This window comes from Euprymna scolopes, chromosome 18 (assembly GCF_053919585.1).
Source record: "Euprymna scolopes isolate OS-2025 chromosome 18, ASM5391958v1, whole genome shotgun sequence".
Classification (NCBI taxonomy): Eukaryota; Metazoa; Mollusca; class Cephalopoda; order Sepiida; family Sepiolidae; genus Euprymna; species Euprymna scolopes.
This window is the reverse complement of record NC_136499.1, coordinates 102702156-102727317: the sequence shown is the minus strand read 5'-3', so window position 1 is coordinate 102727317 and position 25162 is coordinate 102702156. Positions and strand designations below refer to the sequence as shown.

At 34.4% G+C, this 25162-nt stretch overlaps 1 protein-coding gene and 1 pseudogene across 2 annotated transcripts in view; both read left to right on the top strand.

Moving 5' to 3' along the window:
• Window positions 1-25162, top strand: part of LOC145297722 (transient receptor potential cation channel subfamily M member 3-like) — a 790615-nt gene that overhangs the window by 223157 nt on the left and 542296 nt on the right. The gene's annotated exons all lie outside the window — the stretch shown is intronic.
• Window positions 17052-17198, top strand: LOC145298023 (U2 spliceosomal RNA; annotated as a pseudogene).

Below are 25162 nucleotides of genomic sequence, written 5' to 3'. Positions count from 1 at the left end.
AAAAACAGACAAAATATTTCCTGCATGCACGCTATATACTTACTTATTCTAGAAATGTGAATCCTTTTTTGTGTGTTCACCTTTTACGACTTTCAAGTTACGATGTTTTCCTTCAACTTTGCTTTATTACAGGCCGTTACATTTCTAAATCATATAAGTTTTTTTTTAAATAACACCAAACCGTTCTACATCTACCTCCCCCCCCCAAAAAAATACCATACCCCGTACCCCATATTTGCTGCATGTATACATTTACTTATTCTATAAACACTATCTCCCCTTTGTATATTTGCTTTTACGAGTTGTACTTTTTTATTTCTTTGAAGAAAAGATCATTTTTTTTACCTTCACTCCAACTTCAAACTTTCCTTAAAAAAGACATTTTATATGGTTTCCCTCTATGCTGATTCAAAAAGATCGTAATTATATTTAACAGATATGAGTACTTTACGACATATAACGCTCTCTCCATTCAGTTACTCCCCCACCCACACTAAAAAATAAACATACCTTGAACCCAATATTTTAAAAACTTATTTACTTTGCATAACAGACCACTTATTTGTTATATGTTTGGATTTACACCATTGTTTTTTTTTTTAATATAAATTTTTACCTTAGCTCCAACTACACACTTTTCTTTAAAATATACACATACCTAATTAATATAATAGAATAAACATATACACATACCTAATTAATATAATAGAATAAACGTATACACATACCTAATTAATATAATAGAATAAACGTATACACATACCTAATTAATATAATAGAATAAACGTATACACATACCTAATTAATATAATAGAATAAACGTATACACATACCTAATTAATATAATAGAATAAACGTATACACATACCTAATATAATAGTCTGAACATATGCACATACCTTACTTAATATAATACCAAAGTTTATATAATAGTATAAATATACACACATACCTAAGTTAGTGTAATAGTATATACATATGCACATAACTTAGTTTAAATAGAGATTATTTCCTTTTGTTTATATATAAAATGACTGCAAAAGACACAACATGCTTTATCGTACAAGGGGTATATATTTTTCTTTTCTATTTGTGGACAACAGTGCAAATCAATACAATATATAAAGAGACAGCTTTCAGTGCATACAACCATTATGTCTCTTACCTAATCTGTAGGATCACACAATTCTGAGAGTTCTTACGAGGATTCCAAATATTTAAGCCGCCTTGGGAGTCATATTTATTCACAGAACAATTAAATGATTATTGTAATTACTATGGATGGTCGTACCTGTCTGTGGGTGGGGGGGCAATCATGTGTGCGCTCATTTAATATATTCCTATATATAATTACACGCCCTTAAAGCAGATATCGTTATATTTAATGTGTAGTCCTTTTGTTTCTATGCATGCATTATCGATCTTAATAATACGCTTTCTGTCTCTGTTTTAATATATGTATATAGCATATGAAATTATCTTGTCAGATTTAAAAGTTGGACCAAAATAGCATTTAAGCTGACAAATTAGACTTCGCTTCTGAGTAGCTAATTTTCATTTGTCATAGTTGTATCATGTAATTTGTTATTTATTTATTTATTAATTCATCTTGCCCAGACGACTAGTAATATGAAACATCGTTAAATAATCACCTGAAAATAAAAATCCGTTTACGTAAGTAATAGAAAGAAACTTTAATTCTAATCGATTTAAGATTTTTCTTCATACTTTATTTTTAACAAATATATGAAGGCGTATATAGTACTTGAAATGTTGTCGTTTCCTAGATGTTAATGCAATGAAACTCCAGTGTTTCTACGTCATACTTGACTCACTGTCTTTAGTTTTGCTTTCGATTTCAGCTCGAGTATTTTTTTTTTTTTACTTAAAAGAAATGACCTTAGAAAAAACAACACTCGCATGCACATGTCTCAGTTTCTGTATGAATTAAAATATAATAATTATGCGTATTTTATGACTGGACAACAGCGGGCAGTCTGCTAGTATATTTATAAAGGTTCCATTCTCCCATGCAAAGAGTATTGTTTGCACATTTGGGCTGATGCACTAATTCCACCCTCTTGGATAGGGTACAACAAAAGAGTCTCTAACCAATTAGGACCCACACTATCTTTCAAGCTCCAGCCCCTGTCCCATCGCTGCAATATTGTATCCCTGTTTTACAAGTACTTCTGTGGAATGTACTCTAAAATTACTGCACTTGCATCCCTCAATATATACAATATATACAATATAAACAATATGTACAATATATACAATATAAAAAATATAAGCAATATAAACAATACAAACAATATAAACACCCCAACAAGCAGCAAAATTCCACCAGTTCACTGTAGAGGTCTGCAAACTTACTCCTCTCATAGCTTCTTTCTTTCCTTGAACTGCTTGCCTTTGGAAATTCCTCTCTGTTTCCTTGACTGTACAAACATGCAGAAATTTAAATGTAATGTGAACAAACATCTCGCTGCACATCTCCCCACTTCAGATACCTCCTATAAATTTTCAACATTTGCAATATGCCTGGTTTAGGACGATTAAAAGTGAAAAAAAAAACAAACCCTACAGCTAACAATATACAACAATTAGTTTGCCTTTTGGCTAGGAAGATAGTGTAGCGTCTGTTCTTGTTTATTCTTTTCTTGGTCAGTTATAAATGCTTCCAGACCAAGACAATTTTTTGTTCCAATTCGGAATGTCCCTATTTAAGGATCTGGATTTTCCCCTATATTGAAACCTGACCTTGTGTCTCACTTTGCCCTTGTGACGAAACAAACAGGAACAGAACAACGACAATAAATAAGTAAGCAAGAATAAGCTCATGATCTTTTCTGCAAAGGTATTGCCATTTCTCATTTTTAGAAAAATCCACTTGATTATGGAAATGGCTGCTGTGAGAGGGGCAGGTTATCTTGCCTCTGAGCCATCAAGTGGGTGGCATTATTGAGAGGTCATTCGATACAATGAGAGAAATGGTGGTTGGAGGCGGAATAGTTGGCATTAAAAAGACAAGCCAGAACATCAAAGTTTGTTAATAAAAAGAGGAAATATCAGACTCGTATTTAAAGATGATTTTTCTTTTTTTATTATTTGTTTGTTTTTTTGCGCAAAAGTTTGATTTGCCATTTTCACGGCATTTCAACACTTCTCAGAGTTTGTTTACCAAATGCCAAAATAATACTTTTCTCTACGGTTACTTTGCAATTAAATGAGTGAAGATCCCATCTATTTTCTGCAAGCCTCTTTCTTACGAAGAATCTTTTCCGGTCTTTCTCTATTCTATCACTATTTTCATAGAAGATGTTCAACTGAGCTATAATCTCTGGTTTGACTAATATATATATATATATATCTTCTCTTCTATATCTATCTATCTTCTTTTTCTATTTTCTTCTATCTATTCTTTCTTTCTTCTGTCTATCTTCTCTTCTATCTATCTTCTTCTCTTTATTATATAAATAAAATGAACTCATTTTTCCCCTCCGACTTTGACCTTAATAGGATTAAACATCATGACATCACATGCACATGTAATGCGTACAAACTGTAGCACATTATCTTCTGAGATGTGCTATAGGCCTATTACCTCTACAGTTCCTCGACAATGGTACATTCCTATATTTTTTCCGGTGAGAGTCCACTGCCAAAATCGGTCAGATTCAATGGAAGTTGCAACATCTTTTCTCTCCCAGTGGATGCGTTCACAAGGAACAGTACGAGGACACACTGGTTTGGAATCGTACAAGGTTATTTCTGCCGTTTTTTTTTGTTTTTTTTAAATCTTTTTTCCCTGATTTATGCTTTCTATTTTTCCCATAATAAAATAAAAAGAAATAAAAAGAACACGCGATTATTATTATTATTATTATTATTATTATTACTATTACTATTATTATTTTCTTTTTGCCTTTTTTTTTTTTAGTTAGTGTAAGACACAACCTGCGGGACTAACCGCTTCTTACTTCCGGTTTTACCGACTCTAACCATGAAATCTATGGCCTTTATTTATTAGTGCTTTCAACTCAACATTTACTTTTACACAAAAAATTCATTCTTTAATATTTATTATTACAACGCAACGATATCGTGATTTCACTTGCATTACACTTAAATTAAAATTCATTTAGAGTTCGAGATAACAAAAAAAAATAATTTAGAATTCAAGTGTGATGCGTGACTACTGAAACTAAACCAAAACAAAATTCACTGCGGAATTGATATTTGACCTAATTCACTTTTGGGTTCATTCATCACATTTTTGTGCTTCCGCCTCAATGATTAGAGTTCGCCCCCCCCCCTTCGAACTTTTTGGGGATTTTTCAAACACCCAGGCATCGCCGGACCGTACATATTGCATCACGTTCATTTTTATAATTGTTTTTGTTTTTTCACGATATTTTTTTATAATTTTAACATTGTTGTTGTGAGTTCTTTGACTTGTGTGTGTGTGTGTATATATATATATATATATATATATATATATATATTAGCATGGGTACCCGGCGTTGCCTGGTTGACATGAAGTTCTTTTTGGAACACGCCTACTATACTAATTATTTTCATCATGGGCAACGTGGATACCCCCCACAACTATTCCAAAAATAAAAGAATGAATGAAAACATAAATGTAATCGCCCAAAAAAAGAAGTATGTGATACCCTCTCCACCAGATATTTCGGCAGAAGGAGAGGAGAAACTATTCTCCGGATATTTAGCACTGGAAAGAAAACTCCCCTTCCCCCAAAAAATAAATAATTAATAATAAATCATTACAACTTTTTTTCAATAAAAATAGCAGCGAATGCCTGTTAGATTGGGGGGGGGGGGATTAGCCAAGTAGGCAAAACCTTAAAAAAAATAATGAAGATCTACCGAAAATTAATTCCAAAAACAATTAAATGAAAATTTTCGTCATTTTATGTTTCTAACATAATCCTTCCCCTCAAAAAAAATTGAAATTGTCATATTTTGGGGGTCGTTTTGTTTATAAACTTGTTAGGTGATAGTACATATTGGTCTCATGAAAATTAATTAAATTTATCGTTATTTTATGTTTCAAATTTAATTCTCAGCCCCCACCACCAAAAAACAAATTCTATTTGTCATGTTTTGTCTCCATCCCCCCCTCCCTCCGATCGCTGAACTTGAAAAAATGCTAGAGATGACATGTCTCGTTGAATGCTTTGTGGCCAAAAAGTGGGTATTTATTTTACGTTAAATTTATATAGGAAAGTGATCTCCCACTCTAAAATGTTAATTTTCTTTTTTTAAAAGTTTCTTCTTTTATGTTATTTATGAAGGCTGTTTAAACGTATTAGGCCCCAAAAGAGTAGGTCTTAAATTTTTGGGGAAGTTAAACGATGCTGGGTCACGTCGTAAAAATTTACCTTTTTTTAATTAGAAATTTAAGTTTGTATTAGATGAGATTAACATGAAAAAACAAAAGTGTAAATTGTGGAATTTAGAGGGGGGGGGGCAGTAGATCTTTATTTATTTTTTTTTTTTTAGGTGTTAAACGACGCTGGGTCGCATCTTAAAAATGTACCAATTTCTGCATATTCGTTTAAAGAATAATAAAAACAAACAAATGAAATATTCGGAAGTTTCTATGGGCAAATAACTATAAAAAAAAGTTTTTTTTTAAAAATCGATGGTGGAATAATAATTCCAAATAAATTAAATATGTTATCAATATAATTATTGTTTAAAATTTATTAAATAACAATTTTAAATAGAACACTTAAAACAATTCTCTCACTAGAAACATTAATTAAGATACTGCTATTTAATAAAATCGATTTTTCTTAATGTAATATGTAAATGACATGATCTCTTAATTGTATATTTTGTAAGAATCATACTATATATATAAATAAATGAAAGAGTAAAGTAAGGAACCTTCTGTATATATTATCAAATTGTGAACCAACAAACATACAGGAATATAAATTTATATATATAGATAGTATTAATTAGTGATAGGTCGATTCCAATATTTTTTCCCCATTCGAATACAGTTACTGATTGTGTTCTAAAGTACTGATTCCGATTTTTTTTAATTTCTTAATATAATTTTTTTTTTTTTTTTTTTTCTTTTTTTTGGTGGGGGTCGAATTAATGTAAAAACTTATGTAATGTGCTCATATTTTTTCGCAAACACAAAAATATACTTGCGGGAGGTGATCTATAAATTTTAGTTTTACCGATAGTTTAAAGTCAATAAATATTTAATGCAAAAAAAAAAAAATTAAAGAACCGTTTTTGGCATCGGAAAATAGACACAAATTTTTCCAGTTACGTTGCTGATTCCAATACTCTAAAAAGTTCAGATTTATTTGATTTCCGATCAATCATCCCAACACTACGTTTCTGAATTTTTGAGATGATGATTGGTTATTTGCATTCAAAATTCCATCCCAAATTCTTGAGTTTGACAGAAACATTCCCGAGTTCAACGAGATACACCTGAAGATGATTGGAGGTTACATCAACCGAAACGTTGTGAAAATGACACTCAAAATGAGAATAGTTGTTCGAAGAATCAAAATAATACATCCCATCACTAGTATTCATAAAAAGGTAGAATCTCGATCGTTATGTCTGAATTTGCCCCACAAACCACATTGACCTTATATATATATATATATATATATATATATATATATATATATATATATATGTGTGTGTGTTTTAATTAATTACTAGCAGTTCAGTCTAGCTTTGCTCGGGTCCCATGTGCTGTTCATAACTTTATGTGCATATATATATATATATATATATATATATATATATATATATATATATATATTAAAAATTTTGACTCCTGTCCAAATAACCTACATCTAAAACATCAAGTATTTAGGCCCAAAATTGGTGGAGGAGTTTGGTAGAGTCTGCAAAGGTCAACTCTTTCAACTTTGACCTCTTGGCAGCCAAAGTTTCTCCCAAAACTTTTTGCCCCCAAAAAAAGCTTGCTGCATTTCTGAATACCTTTTATGTAAAATTTCAAATGTTTAGACCCAAAATTGGCTGAATAGTTTGCTAGAGACTGCAAAGGTCAAATCTTTTGAACTTGACCCCTTGGCAGCCAAATTTTCGACCAAAAACCGATTAAAAAGCTTGCTCTATATCTAAATACACTTTATGTAAAATTTCAAATGTTTAGACCAAAAATTGGCTGAGTAATTTGGTAGAGATCGCAGAGATCAAATCTATTTTTAACTTTGACCCCAAATTTGACTCCCTAACATTTGTTATGGGCTCGTATCAAATTAAAAAGTTTGATCCATGTTCAAGTTACCTACATCTAAAATTTCAAGTGTTTAGACACAAAATTGGTGGAGGAGTTTGATAGTTTTCAAAGGTCAAATCGTTAAACTTTGACCCCTTGACAGCCAAATTTCTGGTCGAAAACTGATTAAAAAGATTTTCCCAAATCTCACTACCCTTTATATCAAATTTCGAGTCTGTAGACTGAAAATTGACAGAGTAGTTTGGTAGGGAAATGTACACACACACACACAGAGACAAAAGTGAATATTTTAAAATATTAAATTCTTTAATTTAATTAGAAATGTTCTTATTTAAAGGTAATGCAGAAGTGTGACGGATCGACATTAGTGGTGCGATGAGTGATGCAGGTTCCAACCTTTTCTAAATCAACTTCTTCAAAAATTTTAAATATCTCAATCGGCTTCTTCAAAAATTTTAAATATCTCAATCAGCTTCTTCAAAAATTTCTAAATCAGCTTCAAAAATTTTGAATATCTCAATCAGCTTCTTCAAAAATTTTAAATATCTCAATCAGCTTCTTCAAAAATTTCTCAATCAGCTTCTTCAAAAATTTTAAATATCTCAATCAGCTTCTTCAAAAATTTTAAATATCTCAATCAGCTTCTTCAAAAATTTCTCAATCAACTTCTTCAAAAATTTTAAATATCTCAATCAACTCCTTCAAAAATTTGAAATATCTCAATCAGCTTCTTCAAAAATTTCTAAATCAGCTTCTTCAAAAATTTTAAATATCTCAATCAACTTCTTCAAAAATTTCTCAATCAGCTTCTTCAAAAATTTAAAAACTTTTTTTCAAACTCATAAATGAAATTTAAAAATACATAAAAAAAAATAATATTAGAAACAAATATAGCATTTTTCAAAATGTCTGCACAAAACCAGCATGGGACTAATTTTGGAATCTTTGCTCTAAAAAGAACTTACATGAACTTTTCAAAGCGATTCATTTGGTTTTAGATTCAAAACTGCAGTTTTTATAAACTACTATAACCAGAATGACTTTGGTCACCGTTTGGCTCCACAAAACTAAGTTTGGCCTTTAAAAAAAAAAAAAAAGTCACTTGTACCCATTCCCCCCCCCCCTTTTTTTTTTTTTTTTTTTTTTTTAATGGAGAGTAGATAATACAGTGGATGTGTTATCGGCAGCTCCAGTAACTCTCGCTTCTCCTATTTTGTCATTCAGTCCTCATTCAATGAGTGATTTTTCTGACAAAGGGTGAAGAAAAAGCTGCTTAAAGGTCGGTACTACTTGGTGACCAGTAGTCTGAGATGTCGGAAATGCTTCTGTTCTCTCTTACTTTCCCTCTCTGTACTGCTCTAACCAAGTATGTCGACCTATTCCACAAATCCCAAATCCTCAACATGAAATATGAACCGCCCCCTTAAGTAAACACTCCATCAAATCTCCACACTAACGTAATGTACTTGCAATAACCCTTATCCCTGAGTGGCTTCCGGGCCTTGATAAGTGGTGATCACTGTGTAAAAAAAAAAAAAAAAAAATATTCTTATTGGCCGAGAAAGTAGTTTTCTACTAGTTCTAATATTACACATTTCTCTTTTGTTAAGTAATTAGTGTTAAAATAAGAAAAATATCTGAAGCAGGAAATTATTTCAGGCCTGGGTGATTTGGCATGGAATTTCCGAAATTAATTTTTCCCAAAATTTCATGTACAAAAAAAAAAAAAAAAAAAATTGATGTACAACCACGTTTGTCTGGAAAACTTTTTCTCATCTCTCACTGAGTTGGGGGGGGGGGGGTGAATGTCCCCCAAATATTTAATTAGAGGAGGTATTTAGTTCTCTTCCACTGCAAAGAACTCCGACACCAGGGTCAGAAAGTGGGGTTGAGAAGTCGGTTCCCCTGAGAAGAGGAACTCTGGGCAGCTTCGTTGGTATTCTCCGGCAGAGGTGCCTCAGGTGATTAGCAACAAACTAACCACTTCTCAAAGCGAGAATGTAAAGCCTGGGAGGATGGACCTCTTAGAATAGCACAGAAATAGTATTACACTGCAATCAACAGGGACCAGGTAATTATAGGAATGGTGATTGCTGATTTTGGAGGCCAAGGATAAAAAAGGTCGAATTAACATTTAATTAGAGGAATAAGCAAATATTTTGTGCAAAAACTCTTCTGGATTTGAGTAATAATTAAAAAATATAAGTAATTTTTCTTATTAACAATTTAATAGAAATTATGCAAATAAAATAAAGGACTCATGAAACTCCAACTCCCATCTCAGAACCCCAATATTAGCATTTTTACATGGGTTTTAAAACTATAAGTATTAACTGTAGTCTAGAATATACAGTGTTCAGAAAATGGAAGGCAGTATTTCTTTCTAGAAAGATTGTAACATAATGCGGACGGCTATATGCAAATGCAAGTGAAATGACGTCACCAGCAAAGAAATAAGGCTTTTAAAAAAAGGAGATCACGTGAGAAGCGTGAATGATGGTCGAAAAGACGATCACGTGACGGATATCACAGCGGTAGCAAGTCAATGGGGAAATAAATGTCGTTGTTACAAAAAAGAAAAAAAAAAAAAAGCAAGTTGAAGTTCTTTTTTATTCTTTGTCTCCTTTGCGACTGAAACTACAACGTGTTGGTTCCAGGATAACATTACAAGATCAGCTGAAGAGAACCAAAAACCAAGGTTTGGTCTAATTTTCATTGGCCTAAAAAAATAGTTCAAATCAAATGCTTTTGATGTAACAAGGTTCTCTTGGTTGTTAGGTAAAGATGAAATACTGTTAAGATCAAAAGGATCTAAAGGGTTGGTTTCAGCCCCAAATGATTTGGCATGGTATTTTCCTAGAATGTTCCAGTTATTTCCTAGCTGATATCAGTCATTGTGATAAACTATAGTAATATAGTTTTAAAAATTATTTTATTTCGATTTAAAGTAATATAATTATATATATATATTTTTTTTCGTTTGAAGTGATATGCAAAATAGAAATGTTTGAGAAAGCCGACGAATACACGTACTTCGGCTCGTATGATCTCATTTTAATGTTAAAAATCTTTTGGCCAGATTTAATTGGTAATTTTTAAATTAAAAAAAAAAATAATAAACCATTTTAGAAAAAAAAAAAAAAAACTTTTTTGAAAACTTTGACTTAAAATAAACTAAAATGACTGCATGTGATTAATTCTCAACATATTTTTTTTTTTTTTCATCTTGTAGAAATCTTGAAAAATAAATGCCCTTACTATGAAAAACACCTGTAGCAAATTTAAAATAAAAATTTCTATTTTTAGTTTTAGTCTATTTTTTAAATTATTTTTTTAATTATTATCTTTTTTTCTCATTACTAAGTTGGCGTATTTAACCTAAAGCGATGTAAGAAAACTAGAAGAGAAAGTAGTGTAAAATTACTGATGTTATGAAGTAAATGAATATGATCAACTTATATATATATATACTAGCCTGGATGCATACCACGAAGGAGAAAAAGAATGTGATAAAAAAAAAAAAGTGACGGCTTTGCTGGTGCGTTTATCGCCAAACCGGAAGTGGCAAAGGTCTAAATTAAGGCTAGTCAATCAAAAAAAACGAGATGACTTTTGAAAATATCGGCGAAAAAAGCGACCCCCTCCTTGTAGAAAAGTGCTGAATTGAGGGTGAAGGAAGTAATGTTTTTAGCCAATTTCTCGATATTTGTCGTCTGAAGGGTCGAGCTTCAAAACAATGTCAATCTTGTGAAAATCCGTCACCTCTGTCGAAAGTATTAGGCAAACATACAAACATACATACATTTAAACAGACAGATGAGATTTATATTATAGGTGTGCGTGTCTTTTAGTCTGTTCATTCCACTTTTTCTTGGAAACTACTAGCCCAATCAGGCTAAAATTTTGTATGGACCTTGGAACCGCTTGTTAATTGGATATTCCCATGAAACTCTCTCCTTCAAAGGAAGCTGATTGAACCCACCATTTTGGATCAGCACAATACCACATTTATTCTAGAAGTTTTCTCAAAAACTACTGGACCGATCTGGCTAAAATTTTGCATGAACCTCAGCTATGATATGGTGCAACATACTAAATATCATTGTATCCATTCGATGCACGGTTAGAGATTCATAGGGATTTGGTATTTAATGCAAAAATGAGTATGAATTTAACGATATTCGACTATTAATTTGGCATATAGCATTCATTCTAAGTTAACAGACTATAACTTTTGCGTGTTTTTAAAGGGTTAAAAAGTATAGTCTATTTATATTTCAGCGGACAATATCAGTTAGGTCTTAGACACACATGGGCCCTTGTGTTTCGTTTTGATGTAAGCATTTTGATTATTGAACTGATAATTTTGATTATTGAACTGATAATTTTGATTATTGAACTGATAATTTTGATTATTGAACTGATAATTTTGATTATTGAACTGATAATTTTGATTATTGAATTGATACTGTGAGACATAAAATGAATATATGAAAATGAATTTGGATGAAAAATCTTAGATTAAAGATCAATGATAATGTTAATATATTTACAACTAAAAGAAGAATTTACTTCATAATGAAGACATTAATTGAAAACACTGTGACGCTGGTTCATTGAAATCTGCTTTCAAATGAATGCTAGGGTGGTAACTCTTAAAATATTTTTGAAGCAAGTGACACAAGAGCAAGAGGTACTTCCCTTTAAATATAAAAATGCTCCCATATTTATTTTCGGTTATTGTCCAGAATTACACTTAATCTAGTCCCCTTTGAAGTAATCTCCTCCAGCGGCAATGCACTTGTTCCAACAACTTCTCGAAAGCATCATGGAAGTTCTCTTGTGTGAGTGTGTCAATGACCTCCATCACATCCTCTTTCATTTCCTTAATTGTCTCATAACGACAACCTCTAAGGTTTTCCTTGAGCTTAGGGAATAACTAAAATTTACAGGGAGCAAAGTCTGGACTATAGGAAGGGTAAGGAACTGTCTTGATGCTCATCTTGGTCAAATAGTCTGTGATAAGAATGGAATTGTGGACTGATATATTCACACAAACCTTCCGCATCTTCAGTTTTCCTCGTGAATAATTGTGTGCACAGTTCCCACACTGATATCAAACTGTACACTTATCTCAATAGACACGCGACGGTCCTTATCCATGAAATTCTTTATTTGGCCAATCAACTCTGGTTTTTCTGATTTCCCTACTACTCCAACACCTCATCGGTCCTGGATATGACCTTAAACTATATCCAGTGGTGAGGCCCCAGCTTCTGACCTGGAGTGGTAGTACCTGTTAGGGTCCCAACTATGGGTTAAATAGAAACCGACGTGAAAACAACAAATATATTCAATTAAAAAAAATTTTCTTCAAAATCTTTGGATTCGGCATTAAATAATCCGAAAAGGGTTGATATGCCATAAAACAAAAACAACCAACCAACCAACACCTCATCATTCATCACACACTCCTTGCCTTCCTTGAATCTCTTATGCCACTCAAAAACTGATGTTCGATTCATGCAAGATGGTCCAAAAGCAGTCTGAAGCATTCCATACGTTTCTGTGGCATTTCTCCAAGTTTAAAACAGAATTTTGCTGCATATCGTTCTTCTAAAGTGTACTCGCGTCCAGATTGCATTTTTGAAATTCACCAACTGTGACAATCAAGTTTTAGTAGGGTATATTTCAATTCCCGCTGTAGCTGTTCATTTGAATCTGGAATCATAAAAATCGGTCAGCTATCTTATAATATGTATAGCAATAATACACTGAATTTTTTTTTCAAGAGTCTATGACACTTTTAAATGCCTGTGCAAAAAAAAAAAAAATGTCTGAAAACTTATTGAAGTCATCTGTATCAGATTGGAGATGTTTATATTTATTTGTCGTTCGGATTAATATGTTGTAACTTCTCAAAATAAAGCATCGTTACTTGTTTGAAACTGAAGCTCTCATTTGGTTTGCGAATAGAATCTTCTTATTATGGCAACGACAGAGACTACATGATTGACACTGCAGCCAATTGAATTCCAACGAATACAACCCGTGTAATGAACTCACATAGATTCAGGTTCACCTTGTCCGTCTGTCTTTCACTTAGTGACTCTGGTATTCGGTTGAAATCAGTCAATTCAGGCAGGGCGTTTGCAGTGAGATGTTGTTAACATCAGTACATTTTGATACTTATCTTAAGGCTATTACTATTATACTAGCAGAACCCGTGGAAATCCCACGGTAGTTGAATATTTTTGAAAACACATAAATAAAATGAATAAAAAATAAAATAAAACAAATAAGGACGAATTTAAAACGATTTTCTAGCAAATTCTTCTTCTTTTTTTTTTTTAAACTTTAAAGCTTTAAAGAATTGATTTAAAAATTTAGATTTTTTTTAACGAACTGGGAGCATGCCTTTTCCACAGGCGCCGGTGAGAGCTCTGTGAATATTCAGCAGATGGCAGCGATCAGGCTGACTTTGGTATTGTGGGAAATCATGTTGGTGATATTCTTGATGTATGACCAAACAACATAATCCAGCGGGTTCCGGTCAAAGCAGGAGAGGAGGGGCAGTGAGAAAAGAGTACAAAGTCATAATACTCCTTCTGAAGCCAAGTCTGGGTTTCTTTGGACTTGCGCGTCAGCGCTGAGTCCTACTACTACACACGGAGTCTACCAGCAGCCACCAGATTGCACCAGGGGATCAACACATCCAGGTACATTTTGGTGTTGACTTTCAAGTTGACTTTGAAGATGTGAGGTGGCATGATGTGGCCCTCACTTGAAATCACACAAAAGACCAATACTGTGGATTGTCTGATACATGAAACTGCGTCCTCAAGCATTGAACCATCCGGATTTGCATTTTGAGGGTGCTGTCAATGGTCCTGTTGTCATGGCTTGGATCGGTAGAAAGCATAAGTTGTATAATGGCACATCTCCGATCTTGCTCATAGAACGTTGTCACTTTCAGACATGAGAGAAGGCTCCTATCGTTCTTGGGATTTGTACACAACTGCCAACTAGTAGATGGTCGGCAACAAAAAAAGAAAATCGGTGTTCATCAAACAGGAAATGGAATCATGTCTTTTCTAGGGCGAAAATTTTATCATTCCACCCTGTAAATAAAGAACAGCTCTAGAAAAAGGTACTTTAAATGTAAGTTTATTTTTAGAATTTATATCAGAAAAATTGGCAACGCTTAGCTCAGTTATGCTTGAAATTTATATCTGTTTAAAAAAATTAAAAAAATACTAAAACCGTGCAACACGTCATTTATACAAGTTCATCACTCGGCATAATAACCGAGCTATGGTTGGAACTATGAGATTTGTAAATCTGAAGATTTGCTTTCTGTCGGTCCCAGTGAAGATGGTTGACCTCTTATGGCATTTATAATAAGAGATTGGCACCAAGCTGTTCAAGCATTGCAGGTGCATTTGCAAAGCCAACGCCAAGTAGTCTTTGACAATAGCACTGAAGAGGAAGCTCTTTGAATGCCAAGACGTATGACATAGTGCGTATGTAAATTCATGAGAAGTGACATAACCGGTTGGAGGAGGTCAAAAAGGACTACCAAAAAAAGTGAAAGACAAAGATCTTGTGGGAGACGAGATAACGTTCTAGATCACGTGAGTGTCGTCACAGCTATACTAACGAGGAAATGTTGTTGTACAAAACAAAAGGCGAGTTGGAGTTATTTCCTTTTTGCTATTGTCTTAGTAAAGTGTAGTATCTGTTCTGATACTACACTTCACTTTTTCTGTCCTCGGTTAGTGGAGGAGAAATCCTTCTTGACTGAGACAATTTTTTATTTTTGTTCTTATCCAGAATACCCCTTTTTAGGAAGCTGGATTTTCCCCCACATTAAAAATCGACCTTGTGTCCAACTCTGCCCTCGTGGGGAGGCAAGTGAATAGGAATGTTATAGACGGAGATGGTTGTATTTTAACTTTGAACGTGTATTGATGTATTTGCATTGAAAAATAATTCTGGTAAAAGTACAGTATAGTTAACATTGGAGAACTTGTAACAAAAAAAAAAAAAATTAACATTAATTTATAAAACTCACTATGTTTGTCTGTCTGTCTCCATATTTTCAAACTATCTCTTCCGAAATAAAAAGTCGCGGCGCTAGGGGCCTCAAATGATTGAATTTTTCATGGACCGTTCTTTTATGGGTCTTTAGCTGGCTAAAATAATTTTTAAGTGGTCAAATATATATATATATATATATATATATATATATATATATATATATGATTTTCAGAATCTGACAGATTGTATATAATAAATTCCACAGCCAAACAACGTCGCAGCCCACAAGAGCCATGACAATCAACGAACCGGAAATCCAAGACTCGAGTTTCGCCTTCATTTGGGCTCATCAGTTAGACACATCCGAACTCAGGATTCGAAACCCGAGCCTCTTGCATGCCAGGCAAGCACTCTACCAACTGAGCAAACGCCCCGCACACAAGAATTTCTATTAACCAACACAGATCAAGCAAACCGCGCCGAAATCCGACTGTGAAATGAATCTACTTCGTCTCGACAAGGGACGCGGTCATCCAACCAGCTAATAACCCCAAGTCGATGTCTCACAAGTAGGGGTTTTAACTCGAAAGGACGATGCCATCCAGCAATACTAACAAGCGAGCAACTTATGATATGATTTTTAGAATGTGAGAGATTGTATATAATAAATTCCACAGCCAAACAACGTCGCAGCCCACAAGAGCCATGACAATCAACGAACCGGAAGTCCAAAACTCGAGTTTCGCCCTCATTTGGGCTCATCAGTTAGACACATCCGAACTCAGGATTCAAAACCTGATATATATATATAACGTCAAAGATATATATAGATTACAATAGAAAAATGCGAGCATGAAAAGTAATATGGTTAAGCTTAAACATGAAAAAGTAAAGGACTAATTAAAACTGGAAAAGAAAAGGACAAGATATTCTAGTAAAAAATATAATAAATTTATAACTTGAAATATTGCAGGATTAAGAATTTTTTAAAAATTCAATTTATAACATTATATAATCAATTCTTAATGCTGCAATATTTTAAGTTATAAATTTATATTTTTTACTAGAATATGTTGCCCCTTTCTTTTCCAGTTTTAACAACTAGTCTTTTACTTTTCCATGTTTAAGCTTAACCATATTACTTTCATTCTCGCATTTTTGTATTGTAATATATATATATATATGACGTTATAGCAGATGATATATCATCTGCTATAACGTCATATATGATGCATACTGCACACATATCGTCTGCTATAACGTCATATATAACGTATGTGAAGAAACAGAAATACGGCTTTATTATTATAATATATCCTAATGATTTACAATTCATTAAGGTCAAAAGTCACTCGAGGATAGAGGTTAATACCAGTTGAATGCTGAATGATATTATGAGAGGATTGAAAAAGATGAAAGAAGTAGACTAGATTTCATTACTGAAGAAGACGGTTTATTACAAGTATTTGTTGATATTTGATTTGAAGACGACCATGGTGTAGTCTGAAGGGAAATAATCATTTAGTAACGCGTTTCACGCATTGGAAAACTAGACACATCTTTAGAACGTAGACTTTTGTTTTACAACTAAAAATTTAAAAAAAAGAGAGAATGAAATATTTCTCATTAAGGGGAATACACACACACACACACACACACACACACACACACACACACTCTCTCTCTCTCTCTCTCTCTCTCTCTCTCTCTCATTTTTATATTTCTACTTTGTATTTGAAGCATTTCTTGGCCTTTTGGCCAAGATCAAAGTGTAGTATCTGTTCCGGCAGATGCTGCACTTAAGATAATTTGTACCAGTCAATGGAGGGGAAACCCTCTATACTGGGACAATTATTATTTTTGGTAACCGGAGTGCCCCCTTTTTGCCTACTTTTGGGGGAGCTGGTTTTTACCTCACATTAAGAACGGCCTTGTGCCTAATTTGCTCAGTGGGGGAACAAATAAATACCATCTGTTCCGGCAGATACTGCAAGCTATGACTAGCTAGGACTAGCTATGACTAGCAAAGACCAGATGTGGGGGCAACCCCACATGCCTGACCATTAACCAGCTCCCATTTCCCACCTCTCGGGAGCTGGTCCCCTTTTTCCCTTCCCCCTCCCTTCACTCCTCACATTAAAAATCGGCCTTGTGCCTAATTTGCTCGGTGGGGGAGCAAATAAATACCATCTGTTCCGGCAGATACTGCAAGCTATGACTAGCAAAGACCAGATGTGGGGGCAACCCCACATGCCTTACCTTTAACCAGCTCCCATTTCCCACCTCTCTGGAGCTGGTCCCCTTTTTCCCTTCCCCCTCCCTTCACTCCTCACATTAAAAATCGGCCTTGTGCCTAATTTGCTCGGTGGGGGAGCAAATAAATACCATCTGTTCCGGCAGATACTGCAAGCAACGACCATATGTGGGAGAAACCCCACATATAAGACCTTGATCAATGTAGGGGCAACCCTTCATACCAATTGTCACTATCCAGCTCCCCTACTCCCCGGGGAGTTGGTCCCCATTTCCCCTTCACTCCTCACTTTAAAAATTGGCCTTGTGCCTAATTTGCTCAGTGGGGGAGCAAATAAATACCTCAAAGTGTAGTATCTGTTCTTCAGATGCGGCACTTCCATTTCTCGTTCTCTTTCAGTGGAGGAGAAATCCTTCACGACTGAGACAATTTTTATTTTTGTACCTTTTCTCCACGTTAAAAAACGACCCTGCCGTCTAACTCTCTCCCGTGGGGAGGCATTGTAAATAGGTACAACAATTCACTAAAAATGTGATAGGCAACCAATCTCTGTAAAACGTGTTTCGGCAGAACAAAATGATATACGTTTCGTTTTGTAGGAAACTTCTTAGACTTATAACTTTAAAATCGATGGTTTAAAATATCAACACAAAATAAAAGAACGTGTATCAATCGTGAAACTGACAACGTAAGGATAGGCGTAAGTATCATCTCGGTCTTACTTCTCCATATTGTATGAACTATTCCCAAAGTTACACCATGAAAAGGTTCATAACTCAAAAACTATCCATCTAATAATATCAAAATTATTGTTATCAAAGAGCGTACATCAAATTTGAAAAAAAAAAAAAAAAAAAATCAAAAGTTGAAATCCCATCAAAATTTCAATCGTGACGAAATTTTTCAATGCTCTTAATGACTGTTTTCCTAGCCTTAGTCTTTTCAAGACTAAGGTCAAAAGGTGTCTCATGTGTTTGCGATGATTATCTTTCGTTCTTGTTAGCTACTTACATTCAGTCGCTTCATGTCTTGTCATAGCAATTCAATTGATTCAAAAGATCCTACAAACATTGAACCACTTTCAGCAACTACGTTCATGGTCATTATTGGGCATTAACCTTGGCGGGATTAACTGTTTTCTTTCTAGTGTGAGAGGGAAGGGGGCGATTGAATATCTAATTGAATTCAGCAAATACCTTATCAATTGAGATGTAAAAGTTCACAGACCAAACCGATAATTTTGTCTGCGTTTATTATTATTAATGATACACTGTTGAGCGAGCAAAGTTGATCTTGTGTTGATTAGACATTATTAACAGTGGGAAAAGCTGGTTCAATTTGATTTATTGTTTTGTACTTGGATTATCTTGCATGGTGGTTATTGTTATCAAATAGAATAAACGATAAAACCTGACATAGTGATATGGGGCAAGAAGGAGAAAGAAGCAACCTTAGTAGAAGTTTGTGTCTCCAATTGGTTAAACGGAGCTAAGAGGGAAAGGATAAAGAAATACCAAGGTTTTATGCATGGGAGGGAAAGAAACTGGAATCTTAGGAAGATCTCTATCGTTCCAGTAATTATAGGAGTAACCCTACTCCTGGAAATTGTTTTTTTCAAAAACTACCTAGCAAATATACCCGGTGAACCAAGTGCAAGAGAGATTCAAACAATTGCACTTAAAGGGACGATCAGAAATCGTTAAAAAAAACGTCTCTGTGTTGGAATATCTGATTTAACGGGTGAATGTTTGCCGTCCGGTAGGATGACTCATCATGTCAGCTTTTCTAGGGCGAGAATTGAACAAACTGATTAGAAAATTTAAAAAAGAAAAATATCAAAGAAAATGTAATTAAGTTCGACAAGATACACCGAAGAAAGTCGGAGGTTACATCAACCGAAATGTGAGAATAACACTTAATATGAGTAAACCAAAGAAAGAAAAAAATCTTCGTTCATCATTGTCGATGAAGATCACAAACATTACTGATGGCGATGTGACTTGCGTGTGATTTTTTTTTCTTGTGGCAAGAGTTGCATAATCTCCAACCACACCTCTCCTGTCTTAATTCCAATTGCAAGTAGAAATTCAGGACGTCTGAAAACAATGCCCAGATAAGCGAAGAGCACGCACAGCGCCTGCGGTTCCCTAATGGTCACCCATGTCGTACTGGTCAGACTCATCGTTGCTCAACTTTGATCCGACGAGAACCGGTGTGTCAACGTGATTATGGCGTAAAACAAAAATCAAAATAATACATGGCATCGAAGGGCATGTTAATATTAAACACGTGCGTGTGCGCATGCGTAAAGCACGTGCATGCGTTTCAACTGTTTAACAGATGTGAAATTTGTTGAATGGAAAAGCGATTGAAAAAAAAAAAATGTAATATCATTTCTATCTTTGAATTAAGGACGTTAGTGTAGGAGAGACAGACAAACAGAAGGAACGTGGGTAGTGGAGAGGGTCAATCTTGTTAAAGGAGAGAGAGAGAGAGAGAGAGAGAGAGAGAGAGAGAGAGGAGAAAGATCAAAAGACCCGGTGGCAGTAACAACTGAAGACAAGTACAAAATTCACAAATGAAAGAAAAAAAGAAAGGCAAAGAAAATCTGAACACTGTACGACTGATCGAACACGTAGATAATACGTATCAGATATATTTTAAAGAATCTATTGGAAGTGTAAATACATTTGTATTATTCCGGCTACGGTTCTCATCTTGAGTGTTCTTCTCACGACATTTCGGTTGATGTTACCTCCAACCTTCTTCAGAAGTCTCTTGTCGAATTCGGGAAATCTTCGAACTCTGGAATCTTTCTGTCAATCTCTGGAATTTGTGCTGACTTTTTAATCAAACTCTTTACTTAATTCACAGGGTTAGCATGTTTTCATTCCGTCAGCCATGACCGGGTAGAAATCTTAAGTAATTCGCAAATGTATTTAAAATATCGCCTGCACGTGCAATGTAACGGACAAAGTACTACGTAAATTTGTAAATTGTAAGCGACACTCTTTTGGAGGTTGAAGGTTCAATCTACGGTGTGAGCGATACTCGGAATACAAGTGCGAAGTACTTATGACTTCTACCTGTAATAGCTGACGGAACGAGAACATGCTACCTTCATGGATTAAATAAAGGGTTCCGTTTGAAATTTTGTGCAGATTCTCGAGTTCAACAGAAAGATTTCCGAGTTTAACAAAGGCGCCTTAAAATGGTGGGAGGTTACATCGGTTGAAATGTGGATATAACACTCAAAATGAGAACAGTAGTCCGAATAATCTAAATCATACGAATTTTCAATCCTCATCTCAAAAATACAAACATAATATCAAGACATTTGTCAATACTAGGGCTAGGACAACAGCATATTCTTGTCATTGTTTGGACTCTCAAGTGTGTAACCGACACAGTTAGACGCAATTAATCAACTGAGAACCATCTCACTCTACATAATTGATATAAGATATCAATATGCTGTTGTCGTAGCCCTAGTCATCACCAGGGCTAGGACAACAGCATATTCTTTTCATTGTTTTGATTCGAGTGTGTATCCGTTGATATCTTATATGCTTTTATATAGAGTGATGTGGTTCTCGGTTGATTACCTGTGTCGGATATATACTCGAGAGTCAAAACAATGGTAAGAATATGCTGTTGTCATAGCCCTAATTACTATAAAAGAAGGAGGGGGGTAAATCGTTATTCTAATAATAATAATAACTATCGGGACCTATGGAAATTCCACAGGGGACTGATTCATATGTAATATATTGATGTTGGCATTCTGTAGATGTTCAGTGTAAATGGAGACGCTTTGATATTATTGTAGCTTTTTTTTTTTTTTTTTTAAACTGCAAAAGTATTTATCTAAGCTAGCACGAGCGCCCGGCATAGCCCGGTCGTAAAGTACGCTTAAATACGATGTTTTAATTCTTGCAGATTTCCTATATATTATTATAGAGTTAATGTTCTATCGATTTTTATATATTATAAAGTTGTGATTTCAAAAATAAAAAAAATATATCCATATGAGTTGGGTGCATTAGCTTGAATCGAAACTGAAATAAAAACTTATGAATATATATATATATATATATATATATATATATATATATATATATATATATATATAATTATAATTATTTATTTAAAAAAAATAGCTAATTTAAGTGCCATCAGCTATAGTCGAAACCGAAACTAAAAGAATTTTTGGTAAAATTATTTATGACAAGAAATGGAAGTACGTAACAATTAAACGACCCGGATGTAAGCGTGACACACAGAACACACACACCATCGTATTAATAAACAATGATAGATCTATATTCATTAAAGCGCAAGACTCCTCATCAATTGGATGAAGCACAAATAATCCACCATGAAACACGTCGCCATGTTACTATAATTTAATGACGCAGGTGAAATCATATTCTTTAGCAATTTCTAAGAATAAGCCGAACAATTTTTTTATTGTGTGAAAGTCTTGTAGATTTCTTTTCGGGTTTATGTTGAAGAATGTCTTGAAAATCATTGAGATTATTATTTTTTTACTTTTTTGTTTTCACCCTCATTCATAATTTTTTTTATTTTATTTATTTATTTATTTATTTCTTTTTGTGAAATTAAAATACTTTGTTGTAATTTGCTGTCAGTTTTGAAAGGAAATCGGTTTTCAATGCCAATACAGTTTTCGTCTAAATGACAGTATTAATGTTTTATTAATGTTTCACGATTCCGGAACCGAAACTCAGCCTCCGTTTCTTTCGTTCTCTTCCCTGTCCTCTTTCTATCTATCTTCCTCTATTCATCGTCAGCTTTTTATTCAGCTATTTTTCTCTTCACTTCTCTGTTTTTCCTTCCATCTCATATCTCTCTCTCTCTCTCTCTCTCTTCATCTCATGTCTATCTACTCTCTTATCTTTCTTTCTATCTATGTCATATCTTTCTATCATCTTTCTACCATCTTTCTATCTATCTCATATCTTTCTATCATCTTTCTATCTATCTCATATCTTTCTATCTATCTCATATCTATCTCATATCTTTCTATCATCTTTCTACATGGTGGAACAATGAAGTTGTCACCATAAAAAAAAACAACAACAATACTACAGCTTTATTTTAAAACTTTAATTGAAAAAAATCAATTAAGGTAACTTGATTATGTAGTAGAACTGGCATCTATTCAATGTAGCCGCCTTCAACTTCAATCACCACCTGGATATGGGTCCGGAACTGGAAGCATGCCTTTTCCACAACCGCTGTCAGGAGCTCTGCAGATGGTGGCAATCAGGCTGGCTTTGGTGCTGTGAGAGGTCATGTTGGTAATGTTCTTGACGTATGACCAAACAAAGTAGCTCAGTGGGTTCAGGTCGGGAAGGGAGGGGGACCAGTGAGGGAAGAGTACAAAGTTGTAGCACCACTTCTGAAACCAAACCTGGGTCTCTTTGGACTTGTGAGCCGGCGCAGAGTCCTTCTGGTACACTCAGGCTCTGCCAGCAGCCACCTGATTGCACCCGAGGATCACCACACTCTTCAGCACATCAAGATACATTTTGGTGTTTACTTTCAAACTGACTGATGTGAGGTGGCATGATGTGGCCCTCACAACCGTGGCCGGAAACTTTGTTTTCATCATCCTGTGCACATCCCTATTATTCGTAGTAATCCAGCGATGCATTTTGAGGGCGCTGGCAATGGTCCTGTTGCCATAACTTGGATCGATAGAGAGTTGTATAGTTGCGCATCTCTGATCTTGCTCGTTGAACATTGTGTCACTTTCAGACATGATAGAAGGCACCTATTGCTCTTGGGATTTGTACACAACTGGCCAACTAGTAGATGGTCTGCAACAAAAACAAAAAACAAAAAAAGAAAAATTAACCTGTTTTCATCAAACGTGAATGGAATCATGTCTTTTCTAGGGTGACGATTTTATCGTTCCACCCTCTATCTATCTATCTATCTATCTATCTATCAATTCTCCCAAGATTTTCTTTCTTTTTATAAAGAACATTTCACACAATTCAAGATGATTGGCATGTGGGCAATATTGGATCATTTTTGAAACTCTGCTTTTTAATCAACTTGGATCAAAAAGCCATTTTTAAGGAGTGATTGGAGATGCAGGGTGAGGTGGGGGATTCTCTCGAGTCGATAGTTTCAATATAATAATAATAATAATAATAAAAATTCAATAAATTTTATATCTTAATGCAGCATGGATCTATTTAAATGTGGATTTTCTTTTCATGCAAAGAGATGAGGTAGAGTGATTGGTCTAATTGATAACATCGCAGACTTTGGAGTAGAATATCTTGTTAAAATCTAATTCTTTTAATGTCATTTGCACTCAAATGCTTTTGCTAAGGTATAAGCCATTAATTCTTCCCTCCCCAGTCTATTGGTAAGATATAAAGTTGATTTCAATTAATGACGTCTTTATAATAAACGATATGTTTTACTGTAAACAATATATTTTATAGTAGACAGCATTTTTATAACAGACAACGTTTTTTTTTTTTATATAATAAACATTTGTATAGACAACAAAACATAGTGAAAAACAAGTATGTAACAAATAAATGTTACCAAAGGCAAGATTATTTTCTCGTCTACCTAGCTAAATAAGTTTTTAGTGCTTTAACTTATTTTAAAATGTTCATTCAATTCGAAAAGCAAGTGTTGAGTGTTATGTGAGAACAAAAAAAGAAACGGCGGACACAAATGGGTTACATTTTAGGGGTCTCGATAATCGCTTAAAAGTAGAAAATTAAACAAAATACTGGTAGAAACCCACCCAATGTATTCTGTAAAACATACTTTAGTTCTGTTACCGTTAATGTTTGCTGTCCTGTTTATTATTTATTACTATTATTTAATCATTTAATTTTACTTCATTTTCTTTTTACTTTTACGGGTACTTTTAAGTGTGTGGGTGTGTGTATGCTCTTACGTATGTTGCGTGCAGTTCACTGTTATGTGTGTGTGTGTGTGTTATCCTTACACCGTTTCTTGCCTTGAAAGTCTCCGAGACATGTACGTGCAAATGTATAATGCGTACATACCTGCTTGCCTTGTCCAACAGATGATATCTTCTGGTCGCTGGTCTGCCATCTCGTTGGGAAGTGGTCACTGCAGACAGATGCATCGATAAACAACAAGATGGATTTGACGCTTCAATCTTTTATTTCAAGACAAGCCTATCATCTCGGACCCTGGTTGTCGGAGAGCCGAATCTCCGATCTGCATTCTCTGCTGCCCAAAACCAACTCTCAGCCCATGTGGTCGTCAACCGGAAGCCTACGACCACAATTCCTGTTTCACCCCTAATTTCTTGTGCATGTCACCCCTGATTTCCGGCGCATTCTCTCTAGGTTGATACCTGTCGAACCTGACCTTTTGTGACCCTGCCAACTCGCTGATGGGAAATGAAAATATACTAACATAACTTTCTATTTCTAAAACTACCTATATAGCAATCAAGCTGGGATTCCCAATACTAAATGGATAGACACATCAATATACAATATATCGTTTGCAATCTGTACTGTTCCAACATTAAATATGCTCCTCCTCTTCCTCCTCCTCCTCTG